Here is a 13,724-nt window from a genome sequence, read left to right on the forward strand (position 1 = left end):
ATCACGACTGATGATTTGTCTCGAATACCATATTTAATTAAACAGTTGGCAAAAAAGGGCCCAAATTGTAGGCTCTGTTTTGAAAACATATATCTGGAGCTGATCAAGGCATGACTGTTATTGGACTGCTGTTTATAAACTGTAAACCACTTCAACTGTAAATTCTGTTTCCCAGCCTATGTTGATGCTACCATAGACAGAGTTAGCATCCAGAAAATGACAGCTCGGAAGAAAATAACTTTTAAAAGATCAATCCAAGCTCGAGGAGGGCTTGATGTTCGGTTTGTTCTTGCAAACGCCTATAAACCTCCAGATTGTTCAATTTATTATAAAATGTTCAACCTCCCACAAATTATCCCAAATCAGCATGCCCAATAGCATTTAGCTCTAATACAGATATTTTCCAAATGTTTCCTTGCACTTGATACTATATCTGTTGATCTATCCTCCACCTTTAAGGCTAATAATAACTCCAATTTTGCTTTTGAACTTTCATGATTGAACCAACCATTCTTAATTAACCCTAAACTTTGCGTCAATTTTGCTGCCAGAACAACACTTTTATCAAACACAGGTCTAGTTTTTCCAGTAAAAGAGGAACAATGCTCAATGATAAAAAGCGATATAACAGAAATATATTTCCCTAACATCAACTAATTCAAAGCCAGGTTTAAAATACCTGATGGTAGCTGGTTTTGCTGTATACATTCCCATTTAATATGTTTCTCATTATATACAATCAATTCTTGACAATCTGTATCCAGAATATTATTCATTCTAGAGAAGGAAAAATGAACATCCAGAGTAAGTATTATTGGCATGTGGGTGCTCTCATCTCTTTTTAAAAGTACAAATCCCACAACTTGTACCAATCTATTTGCCTCACTATAAGATAATCAATTGCAGACTCAGTGGTTAATGAAGATAACATTTCCTTCAATGTATTTCCCCAAAGGAGCATAGACTGATTGCAGCCCACTTTCTTACAAATGTATGAAAAGCAAGACATGAAGTATGACATGTCAGAGAAGCAGTAAGAAAAAAACATTCTTATTAGAAACCACAGAAAAAAAACATCTGAATATTCACTATTTGAATGTGTATCAACAAGTAAAAAGTGAATTTACAAATTTGAGTATGACACTATAACTCACTAGAATACTTGAACTACAAGGGAAACAATATTGAGATTTGATAACTAGGGCATGAAATCTAATCTAGGTACAAACAATTGTGAACCATTACTTTATGAAGAATATAGTGATATCTAATTTGAGACACTTCGCGTGCATGTATAAGTGAGATAAACTGATGCATTTATTAAATCAGAAGTTTCTTTTCTAATCATTTTGGATTTAGAAGGCTTAATTTATCAAACTCAAATTTTTGGACGAATGAAAAAGTATATCCATGATCGTGTGGTTAAAACAATTTAGATGACATGTAACTAATTAGACAGGGCCGCCTTCACGGTCCTGCCAGACTAGTGAGGGAGCCCAACCGCAAACAGGCCTGTCAGTGCCAGAGCATGTGTGATCTGGACCCCTCCGTACCTGTGCCCACCTGAGAATGGTGGTGACGGTGCAGCTGTGGACACCTCCACAGAAATGAAATTAGTCGGCAGGGCTGCAGGGGATTTCGCTGCAGCCTGGAAGATTGCACCAGGCAACAGAGCTGCCGGAAGCAGGATGCCATGGGATGCAGTAAACATGACCACACACATCATGGGTGGAAGCAACAAACCAACGCCGCTTGATGAGGCATACACTGCAACACCGCCGCAGCGCCAACAAATTGAATGTAGCTGGAGTCCACAAATACGAATACCACTAGCCCACCACAGACCTCTTACCAAGATCTCCAAGAAAGTCTAGCCCACTATCTAGGAAGGTGCAAGTGAATGTTTTAGTGTGGGTTAGTTGTGCGAGGATAGGAAACTGAGGAGGATGTCCGAGAGATCAGAGGAGGAGATTGCAATAGGAGTACGGAGGTTGTTGGAGAGAGGGTCTGTGGAGTGTTTGTGCATTAACGTAAGGAGTGAGTGTAATAGGAGTAGAAGAGGTAGTGGTAGTTGAAGGAAGTGGGAGTAGCAGAGTGGAAGTTGGAGAGAGAGGAAGTAGTAGTAGGTGGTGGTAGTAGTGATGGAGGAGGCTGTTTGGTGAGACTAGAGGGAGAGAGGGAGTAGTAGTAGAGAAGTGAAAGTGGCAGTAGAGTGGGAGCAGTAGTAGTGAAAGGTGTAGTATTAGTAGAGAGGTGGTAGTAGCAAGAGGGGGTAGTGGAATAAGGAATGTTGGTAAGGACAGAGAGGGGATAGCAGTAGTAGATAGTAGAGGAAAGGAGGTAGCATAGGAGGAGGAGAAGGTGCCAATAGTAGGAGGAGATACTGACAGGAGTGGGTGAAGAAGTTGAGAAGCAAGTAATACCATAGGGTGGAGGTAGAAAGGTGGTGTGTGAGAACCAAGGGATAGCAGAGGGTTAGGCAGAGAACCTATTGGGACCTAGTGCAGGAGAAGGTCAGGTGAGATCAGATGTGCGAGTAGAGAGAGAGTGGTACAGTGTGGAAGGAGGCACCATCCCTGACTCCCCTATAACACTAAGCAGAGTTAGGGCAGGGAGAGTTAGAAGACCCCCTTGGGAGTCAGGTAGCCAGCGTCTTAGGGATACCATCAATAGACCAAGACAGAGAAAGACAGAAGGGGATCACCTGGCAGCAGCAACTAACACTCTGTTACGATACCTGGCTTAGGGAGATGGGAAAGTCGATGGAGAGAAGGATGGCCTTAGCGCCAAACATCACTAAGAACCCGATAAGCCCTAAAAATCCCTTTTCAAGAGCTGACAGACAATGTGTCTTTTTTAAATTCTACAATAAACACCCTTGGCCTTACTGTCACCCTAATTATTTGGTGTTAATAGCAAGTATCATAGACTGAGTCACAATGCTATAGATATCTCACCATCATCGGTGAAATCAGTAACATATCTAAATCCTTTGTTTGTGTCCAGCAAATGCTAAAAAACGACTTTAAAATGATGACAGAGGTCAACAGAACGCTGAATCACGCAGTTATTATATCCATGATCAGTGATGTCATAAATGATGCAATTTGTGATGTCATTTTTGATGTCCTAGATATTTGTCTTCGCAGTGTAAGGTGGTGGCTCAAGTTATGTTTGCATAGTTTACCATAACTGGCGAATTTCTTTGGTTTTCTTTTACCTTGAAACCATAACTCCCCTTTAACAATGTTTTTTCCATGAATTTCAAAGGTTTTTATTAGTGCAACTTAACCAAACTCAACCAAACCAATATAAACCTCCTTTTGCAAACATATTTTTTGCAGTGCATACTGATATGTGTCGTTTGCAGCAGAGCATGCTGGAGATGCAAGTCATGGCTGAATTGCCTAGGGCTCGACCACGACCCCAGCCCCACCAAACCACCCCGTTATCCACTGCCCCTAGTTCAGTGTCCACTATAACATCATAATGTGACCAATGGCCAGTGTGACCATGCCACATTCCCCAATAACCAAATCAGAGTAGATATTTGTCCTTGCCGAGGGCTAGGCCCAATGCCCAGGCAGCAAAGTTATATCACTATTCTTTGTACTTACATTTGGACACTTTGGAAAAATAAAACACCAGACAAGTTTAAAAAAGCATGGTTTCAGGTCCTTGCTTATGCTCCTCTAGCAGGTTTGTTGTAATCCAGTGCAGCACTTCAGGCTGTAGCCGCAAGCAGAATATTTGTTACCATTCAAACCCAGGGCTTCGGCCATGCCGCATGCCCCAATAAGCAGATCAGAGTACACATTTGTCCTTGCTCAGGGCCAGACCCATTGCCCAGGCACCAAAGTTATATCACAATTTTTTGTACTTACATTTTGACACTTAATAAATAAAAACACAGGACAGATTTGCAAAACCATGCTTTGAGATCCTTGTTTATGCTCCTCACGAATGTATGCTGCAATCCTGTCCAGCACTTCGGGCTGTAGCCACGAGCAGAATGTGTTCTTCCCATTCAAATCTATCCTGATTTCCAAAAACTTTACCACATAGCTGGTTCCTGGTGGCCATGCCCACTTTAACCCCATTGCTGGTCCCTCGTGGTGATGGCGTTTGGCCCTGAAACAATCTTGCCACTGCCCATGGCCACAGGCTATACCTCAGTCACCAAAGGTATATCACATTATGACACTTTTCAAAAAATAAAACACATACACATTTGCAAAACCATGCTTGCCAATGCTCCTTGTATGAGTGTGCTGCACATCCGTCCATGTTTTATTTTTTGAAAAGTGTCAAAATGTATGTACAAAAAATAGTCATATAACTTAGCCTCCACTTGACAAAATCCATTCAGACTTTACACAAACATTCAAGGTTAGGTCTGTAATCTTTCCGAAAAAACATTTGTGCACATTCGTAAAACAGCAACAAAGTTATAAGCCATCTAAAAATGTTGAGACCCCCCTCTAATTTTGCTCCCACCTGACAAAATCCCACAATACTTTGCACAAGCATTCAAATCGGGGTTTCAAATCGTCTTACAAACTTTTGTCAAATGGCAACAAATTTATAAGCCTTTAAAATATTTTGGGACCCCCTCTAATTTTGCTCCCTCTTGGCAAAACAGCACCAACCTTTGCATTACCATTCAGGGCCGGGTCTAGAATGATATTGCGTTTCACCACCCCTGTAATTCAGAAATAGGCATGGATGTCATGGATGTCCTACTCTCTTTCTCCCTTTCTCCTCTCCCACACTCCTCTACCGCTAATCCCTCCCCTCCAATCTACTCACGGCGTGACTTACGTAACTTTGACCCTACTCTCTTTATTGACACTTGCTCTTCTTCTCTTCCAACTCTCCAAGACTTCTCTTTACTATCCGCGACTGATGCTCTATCCTCCCTTTCCTCCTCTATCTCCTCCGCCCTTGATCAACTTTACCCCCTTTCTCTCTTCCGTCCAACCCAGAAACCCTCTCAACCTTGGCTTACTCCTCATCTCCTCTCTATGCGCCGCCTTCTCTGACGTCTGGAGAGACTCTGGCTCAAAACTCCCTCACTCTCCAATCAAACCTCTTACTTCTCTTACCACTCACTCTACAACTCTTGTCTTACCTCGGCTAAATCCTCCTACTACTCTAACCTACTCCAATCTCAAGCCACCCACACTCGCCGCATCTTCCAAACTCTTTCTCGACTTCTCTCTCCTCCCACTCCTGATCCCTCCTCCAATTCCAAGCTCTCTCCTTCTGACTTCGCTAACTTCTTCTCCTCCAAAATTCTCACCCTCTGGCAAAAAATCAACTCCCCCTCTGACTTCCGCTCTCCTTCTCTCCCCTCCCCTCCCTCATCCTCCATGTCCATCTTCTCACCCGTCTCCCCGTCTGATGTCTCCGCCCTTCTATCCAAAGCCCACCCCATGTCCGCCCCAACTGACCCTCTCCCTTCCCTCCTTATCCCTAAGATCTACCCTCTTCTTATCCCCTACCTTACCTCCTTCTTCAACAACTGCCTCTCCTCAGCAACCTTTCCCGCGGCGTTCAAGCATGCTACGATTGTTCCTATTCTGAAGAAACCTTCTGCTGATCCACTTCTCACCTCGAACTTCAGACCTAGCTCTCTTCTTCCATTCCTCTCTAAGCTTCTTGAGCGTCTTACCTATTCTCAGCTCTCATCCTTTGTCACTACTTTCTCTCTCCTTCCGCCCTCCCAATCTGGCTTCCATCCCAAACATTCCACTGAAACTGCTCTCACCTCTATCCTTAACTCCCTCCTCTCTGCTTGCCATGCCAAGCAATCCTCCATCCTTATTCTCCTCGATCTCTCTGCAGCCTTTGATACTGTCGATCATCCCCTCCTTCTCCACACTCTTTCCTCCTTCGGGTACAAAGGCTCTGTTCTCAACTGGTTATCCTCTTACCTCTCTTCCCGCTCCTTTACTGTATCCTGGGGCGGCCGGACCTCTCCTACCCATCCTCTTGATTACGGAGTACCCCAAGGTTCAGTGCTTGGTCCTTTTCTCTTCTCTCTTTACACCTCACTCATTGCACCTGTTATCTCTTCGTTTGGCATCTCCCACCACTTCTATGCCGATAACACTCAACTCTTCCTCTCTTTCTCCTCCTTCTCAACTGACCTTCACCAAAAACACTCTTCCTGCCTTACTGCCATTAAGAACTGGATGTCCTCCCGCTTTCTCTCTCTTAACACTGACAAAACCGAAGTCCTATTCTTTCCCTCCAACTCTCTTCTCCCTCCCTCTCCTCCCCTGTTCATTCACTTTCCTCCCTCTAATCTCCCTATCTCTCGCCAAGCTCGTAATGTAGGCGTCCTCTTTGACTCCTCTCTCTCCTTCTCCCACCACATTTCCCTCACTTCTCGCACCTGTCGCTATCACCTCTTCAATATTCGCAAAATCCGTCCCTCCCTCACGTTCCACGCTACCAAACTCTTAATCTCCTCCCTCATCTTCTCCCGCCTCTTCTATTGCTCTTCCCTACTCTTTGGACTACCTACATCTCATCTTGCCCCCCTTAAATCCATCTACCACTCTGCTGTTCGTACCCTTTGTCTCCTTACCTCCCATGACTCCATCTCCACCTCGCTATCCTGCCCTGGCTGGCTACCATTCCAGCTCAACTTAAATTTCACTTTCTATGCTTTGTCTTCAAATCCCTCCATGGTCTTGCTCCCCCTTACCTCTCCTCCCTTCTCACTTTCTACTCCCCCTCCCGTTACCTTCGATCCGCTGACCATTTCCTTCTCACTGTTCCTCCTTCCCCCTGCGCCTCCTCCCGTTTCCGCTCCTTCCAACTCCTAGCGCCTCTGCACTGGAACTCCCTTCCTCTCGCAATCCGCCCCACCCCTACCTTCTCCTCTTTCCGCACTTCCCTTAAATCTCTCCTCCTCCATTCTCCTCCTTAAAACCCCCTCACCCCTCTCGATCCCCTCCCTCCTCACTCTTTCCCCTTGACTATCTCTCCCCCCTCTCTTACCTCCCCTCTCTCTCCCTTCCCTTTCCCTCCTCCAACTCATCACCACTACTCCCCCCTTCTCCCCTCAGTTAATTGCTCTTTTTACTGTTTTGTTGAATGGTTCATATTGTAATTTTGCTTCTACCGTTATATTGTTTATGTTTTATGTGCTAAGTTGTTCCACTGTACAGTGCCTTGGTGTAAGGCGCTTTATAAATCAATAAATACAAATACAAATACAAATGTCCTTGAACATCGGAGATGTTTGCGAACATCACAGGATTGTCCCCGAACATCGGGACTGTTTGCGGACTTCAGCGATGAAAAAACACCAATTTTTTGGCTTTTCATGGCTGTATCCCATCCCATCCTCATCATCCCTCAACTCCCCAGAGATTGTTTCATTAGTTTGACAAGGGCAATGTTGTGTTTTTTAATATGTTTTTACTGCAATATCTGGGACAACGGCCTGTACTACTGGCAGGTTAGGCCTGCCGGTAGTTCACTGCCCCTACCAACACACTCAGAGTATGCTGGTCCAGAAAAGATGCTTGCATACGTTGTTACTGGCACCTTATTCTTGGACCGGCATACTTGTAATGACCCCCATCATGACCAAACTAAACATGACCATTTAATTCTCAGAAAAAGGTACTGTGTGTTCCACTCCAGGCATTTATTAGAAATGAGATGCAGCACTGATACAGGCATTCTGCACACACAGCACGTTGCGAGGTACACCACTCTATGCAGAGGTATTCCTTTATGGAGTTCAGGTATTTTTAGAGTGGGAGCCCAGGATTAAGGACCACACTTTTCGATTACCCACCAAATTCTTCTTCAGACCACAAGGAAGTAGCACAGGGCACCACTATCCTTGCCCACTTAGAGGCAGCACTCACAAGTAGAGATATGGTGACCTTGCAGGGCACAGATGAAGAAGGTACTAAATGGCGCACTCTCTTATGCATTGGCCCGACACTACGATTGACAGACTTGGCAGATGAATATCCTTTTTTCTAATGGCGATGATGCTGGGGAGGTGGTTTCCAAGTATGCATACCATGTTTGTTAGTTATAGAACACAGAGTGGTTACCCAGAAAATGCTCATCACAAAGGCGTTATCAGCACACTTACAAGAAGATTTAAATAAAGTGCCAAAGAAATATGGACCAGCAAACCCCTTGATGTCAGCCTGCTGAAGTGAATAGGGGCCGTCTTTATCAATCTAAAACCAGGGGCCATTTTGTCCCATGTAAAACAGTACCCCCTGTCACAGGAAGCAGATGAGGGAATTTATGAAGCAATTTTGGCCGTGTGGGGGCAATGGATCATTACAATTTCAGAATCCCCATGTAACACGCCCATATACCCTGTAAGGAAAGCCAAAGGAGGGTCGTGGAGGATGGTTCAGGACCTCCGCCCTTCAAATAACATAGTGGAGGCAGAGTTTCCGGTGGTGCCAAATCCAGCCACCATTTTGTGTAATATCACCACAGGAACAATGTACTTCACAGTGATAGATTTAATTAATGCATTTTTCTCAATTCCATTGCACCCAGACTCGCAGTATCTCAGCATGTTTACCTGCCACAGGACCCGGTTCCAACACATTATATTACCACAAGGGTACTGCGAATCCCCAAGTGTTTTTAACAGAGTACTACAAATGGTTTTGGGTAACTTGCAGACACCAAGCACAGTGATTTAATATGTTGATGATCTCTTAGTGTGCAGCAACACTGAAGAGCAGTGTAGAGAGGATTGACCAACTCCAGATTATACGAAAATGTTTTTCCTTTCCTCCCATTTTAATGGTGAGGTGATGATGGCTGTTCTCACCCAGAAAGAAACGCAGGGATACAGGCTATTGTTTTTCTTATTGTGGTTATTTAGTCCAATAATGCAGAGATATTTTTCCATGTGAAAAGGCACTCACAGCAGCAGTACTTGCAATACAGAAATCATCCACAATCACTGTGGACTGTCCAGTGACGCTCTACGTAAAGCACTCAGTATTTGTCATCTAGGACAAAGCCAAGTCTACCCTCACCACCCAATGAGCATCGGGGTTTGAGATAATACTGTCGAACCATTCCATTAACATAGTGAGATGCCACGTTGTTAACCCAGCTAGATTTCTCATGGGGCCAGTGCAGGATTGTGCTACGTACCAGGACACATTCGAAAATCTCACCATGGTTCAGGGACATTCCTTAGATGGAGAGTTACTTTTCATTGATGGGTCATCAACGATCTATTAGAACTCTGGGTATCAGCACACAGGGGCAGCAGTGGTATGTTATAATGTGGGGGAGCTTGAGGTCATGTCAAAATTACAATTGGACCAGTAGCAGAACTGGTGACATTAATAACACCAGTGTGTGTGTAAAGACTGGAGGGTGTATCTGTACTTCTGCCCACTATATAGTTGGAGTTGAGGCACATAGCACCTCAGCCAAAGTTCTCTAATGGTAGCTATGGATGAGAAACCGAAACTGAGACTCAAGGAGGTGATGCTGGCTGTTTCTTAGGTACAGTGAGACCCCAAGCACCCCACAAAGGAACGTCCACATAATTTCTAACACAGTACTTTTATTATGTAAAATAAAGTTCAGGTAATCTTATAGCAATAAATAACAAACTTTGTACTCAGGCTACACTTTTCTAATAATGTCAATAATATATACAACTCTATGTGGTGCCAGAGTATACTTAGATTCAGTAGAAAAGCACCAGCTGCTGACAGTTATTTAAATGCATAAGAATAACTAAGCATTGTGTAACTTCATAGGCATTATTGTAGAAAGGCAGGTAATATTCAGAACATTTGCAGAATGCTATCTTTAGGATCAAAAATACATTACTGTGTGGGGATCCCCCTCATCTCCCCCCACCTGGGCAACCTTTAAGGAAATGTTAAGGTGTACTTTAAGTTGTATATTACAGCCCAGTCCGAATATGCTCATTAATAGTCTGCTTCTCTTTCTACAGATCCTACTACCCTAAATTACCTGGGAAGATACAGGAGAACAGGATCCAAGACAACTCTGGGACCCCAGGATGAATCCTGAGGATGGAAGCTGCTCTTCCTCATCACATCACCTTTGGTTCCTTGGCAGGCGTACTGGTGGAGTTTCATGGCTTTACTTGATGAGACCCCTCTAGGATGGACCCTTCCCTTAGAATAAGGAGTCAATGGGATGTCAGTGTCGAGCAGAAGAAGGGAACCAAGCAGTGTCAGAAAGGCAGCAATGCAGGCATATCGCAATGGTCTCTGTTGTCAGGTTGCTACGCTGGCTGTGGATGTCCCAGAAAGATGAAACTTGCTGTGGACCTCAACAAGACTTGTATGAAAAAGGTACGTCCTTTCGTGGTCATTGAAGACTTTTGGTGGTGATGGGTGCAGAGGTAGTAGCAGGCGTTGGGTTTCAGTATTTCACGATTGGCTGCCTTTTGGTTCTTCAATGCTACAGCCGCAGCACAGATGACAGGGTGGCTTCTAGTGGCTTGGACATCCTGAGGGTTACTGTGTAGCCAGTTAGGAAGGGGCTCACGCTCCTCCTCCTCTTGCCCTGAAGCTAGCAGAAAGCATGAGACTTCCGCTCTTCAGTGGTATGGCTTGAGCCTGTTAAAATGGAAGACCGGAGGGTCTACCCCACGGGTACCCATGTCAAACAGATAGAATCCAGTCCACTTATCTGCCAAAGCTCAAGGCTTGGTGGGCTCCATCACAAGGATCTCCTGGCCTAGAGTCATGCCCACCTGTGAGGATTTAAGGTCATGTCAGTACTTGTTCAGTACTTGGCTGGCCTTGATAATTGCTGATGCCTGGCCCATCATCTGTGTTATCCTCCTCCTCAGACCTAAAATATAGTACCCCACTTGGGTGACAGGTTCTGGAAGTGTAGCTTCCAAGCTTTCTCTGACTCAGGCAAGGGGGCCCCTCACTGGATGTCCAAAGAGGAACTCAAAGGGCCTGAACCTAACACCCTCCAGAGGCACAACCCTATAGGCAAACAGCATGCATGGTAATGGAAGGTTCCATTTCCTTCTCAGGGGCTCTTCAAAGCACCCAACATGCCTTTAAGAGTTTTGGTAAATTTCTCAACCAGACCATTGGTCTGGTGGTGAAACGTATGATGAGAACTTACAAGTCACCCCATATTCCTTCCACATTGCTTACATGTAAGTAGACATGAGGTTGGATCCTCTGCCAGACACTACCTCTTTAGGGAACCCCGCTCTGTTGAAAATAGCCAGGATTGTGCTAGCAACCTGTTAGGCAGAATCATGTGCAGTATTTTGGGACCACTACACACAATTAAGACTACAAATGTCAGTACAATTTCACCTTTGGTACAAGCCTTTACTACATAGTAAAGTGGTAGCGATGGCTGAGCAGCCAGACTTATATCAAGATTAAAGTGATCAGCACAAGGGGTTACATAAAGGACTAGCAATTACAGTGATTCAAACAAACACTTAGTCAAGGTTTTTTGGTAAAAGAATATACATTTATTTACACAGTCATTTGGAAAACATTCCACTAGCAAAAGCAGCTCAATATCACAATTTAATACACTACTACGCACAACCAATCAGTTTCTGAACAAGTTCAGCTCCCCTGAATTGGGAACAAAATGGCACTTCAGATACTTTAAAAAGGGGTAAAAAGACAAGGTTATAAGAATCAACAGCACAAATACTTTCATAGGCAGGGCAAAGGGTTTCAGTTCACTACAACCAGCAGTTCAATTCAATAGGCCTGGGCCAAAGTCAATGGTTCAGAGTCTTGTATAGTAAAGCACAGTTCTGGTAGTAAACGGTTAAGTCTTTGCCACGGATCTTAGAAGAATTTGGTCAGACGAAAAGTTAGATGTTGCTTTAGGGAAGGACAAGCCTTCAAAGTCGGGAAATTTTCACAAACTTTCGCCGCGGTCGAACGGAGTTCTGCACCGCATTTGCACAGTACCTTATAAGTGAAGAAAAGCTGTAGCAGAGGCAGTTGTTCCTGGCAGTTCCTGCAGCTCTCGCTGTTCCTGAGCTGCAGTCGTGGGGACAAGAAGGAGGACGTCGGGAGGTTCCTGCACGGCCCAGGAAGGATGCCACAAGCTTGGCACAACAACGGTTTAAGGCTGTGAGTGCCTTAAAGACCACAAACTGGTATCCTTCCCACTGGCTATCTGGTTTTCCACCGCACTCTGCAGAAAATTCGACTAGTATAGGGACGGTGTACAGGCGGCTTATGAGTTGGTTGTTCCCACCAAACTCAAGGGAAGAAGTTAACCTTGAAGGGCTTCCCTGCCGATGGAGTTTTAGGCAATTCAGACCTGCAGCAGGGCTTCACCGGTGGACCAGGAGTTGCAGCAGTCGTCTTCCTTCAGCTCGTCTTCGGTTTTTTCGTTCCAGTGGTCGACTCTGCTTTCCAAGTCACAGAGGCCTACTTTTAAACAGTTTTCCGCCATTAATTCCAGTCTGGCTGTCACTCACACAGCAGGGTGGCTGTCCTTGCCGGACAGCCAGCCAGCCAATCACGCCAGAGTGCATTCAGGTCTCCTAGGAGACTAAGCACAGGGAGTTTTCGGCACTTCCCTCACATCCTGTCCACCCCAGAGACTCAGGCGCCAGAGGAGGTCTTCAGCACTGAAGCCCGCCAAAGGCCAACGAACAAAGGAACCAAACCTGGTTTGGCGCACAGAGACAAACATAAGAAGGACCTTTCCAAAATGAAATGACGAAAAAAGAAGACCGGAGTCTATTTTTACAGATAGGTCTGGGGCGCCATATTGAAAAACATGGCTGACCCAATTTTTAGCTACTGGTGTTCGCGGTCGGGAAAAATCATGGTAGTTTGTTTAAAACCACTGCCACCAGCCATTTCAAGTGGGAAAGGGTAACATTTGACTGTTACATGAGTGTTTAGACTCAGGGGAAGCTAGGCAACCCCTGCAGCACTCTATAGTAAGATAGTGTGTGCTCGGTGTGCAAATTTAAAAAGACTAGTAAAGTCAATTTAACTTTACATCCTTTGGGAGGCAGTAGTCAGTCCCAGAGAAGGTACTTAAACCTTGGGGAGTCGGAAAGACACCCCTGTGCCACTGCACAGAGGGTGTTGGGTGACACACAGAAAAAGATGATACCTATGGAGTAGTTTTAAAACTCCATAACCAAAGAACACAAAAGTAAAACACATTGAAAATGAAAAGTTCAAAGTCCCAAAATATAGCAAAAGAGCTGGAGGGCTCTAAGGAAGAGGGAATTTAGCACTTGGGTGAGAAATCTCCCTAACACAACCACCTTGGCAGTTATGGTCAGAAGGGGAATAGCCTCAGGGTACCAGGTGGAACTATCACCTAGTAGCAGGATGAACCTGTGTCCACCTGATGAAAAGGGACCGAGAATGTCAATGCCTACTCTCTGAAAATGGTGTACCAATTATTGGGAAAGGCTGCAGTGGGGCAAGTACACTGCCTCCAGTATCGTCATACAACTAACAGGTGATTCAGCATATGCCACATCCACAGTGCACTCAGGGTTGGCGAAATGGAAAATGAAGGGGTTCAGGAAAAGTGATGGCACACTAGTGCAACATGCAGATCTACTTTCCAGATTAATAGAGGTGCTGCCCCATCCTGAAGCATTAGCATTTGTAAAATGTGCAGTGCACACCAAGGGTACAGACCTAGTTTCCTGGTGTAATGATGCAGCAGACACAGCAGCTAAAGAAGTA

The 13,724-nt window shown here is 44.8% G+C and overlaps 1 long non-coding RNA gene across 1 annotated transcript in view; it reads left to right on the plus strand.

Moving 5' to 3' along the window:
- The window catches only part of LOC138515899 (uncharacterized), a 313,242-nt gene extending 302,896 nt beyond the window's left edge, over nucleotides 1-10,346 (plus strand). Inside the window, exon 4 of the long non-coding RNA XR_011282180.1 lies at nucleotides 9,986-10,346. This is a non-coding gene — a long non-coding RNA (uncharacterized lncRNA). The remainder of the gene's footprint in view (nucleotides 1-9,985) is intronic.
- Nucleotides 10,347-13,724: the final 3,378 nt, after the last annotated feature.

This window comes from Ambystoma mexicanum, chromosome 6q, assembly GCF_040938575.1.
Source record: "Ambystoma mexicanum isolate Mex_15411 chromosome 6q, UKY_AmexF1_1, whole genome shotgun sequence".
Taxonomy (NCBI): domain Eukaryota; kingdom Metazoa; phylum Chordata; class Amphibia; order Caudata; family Ambystomatidae; genus Ambystoma; species Ambystoma mexicanum.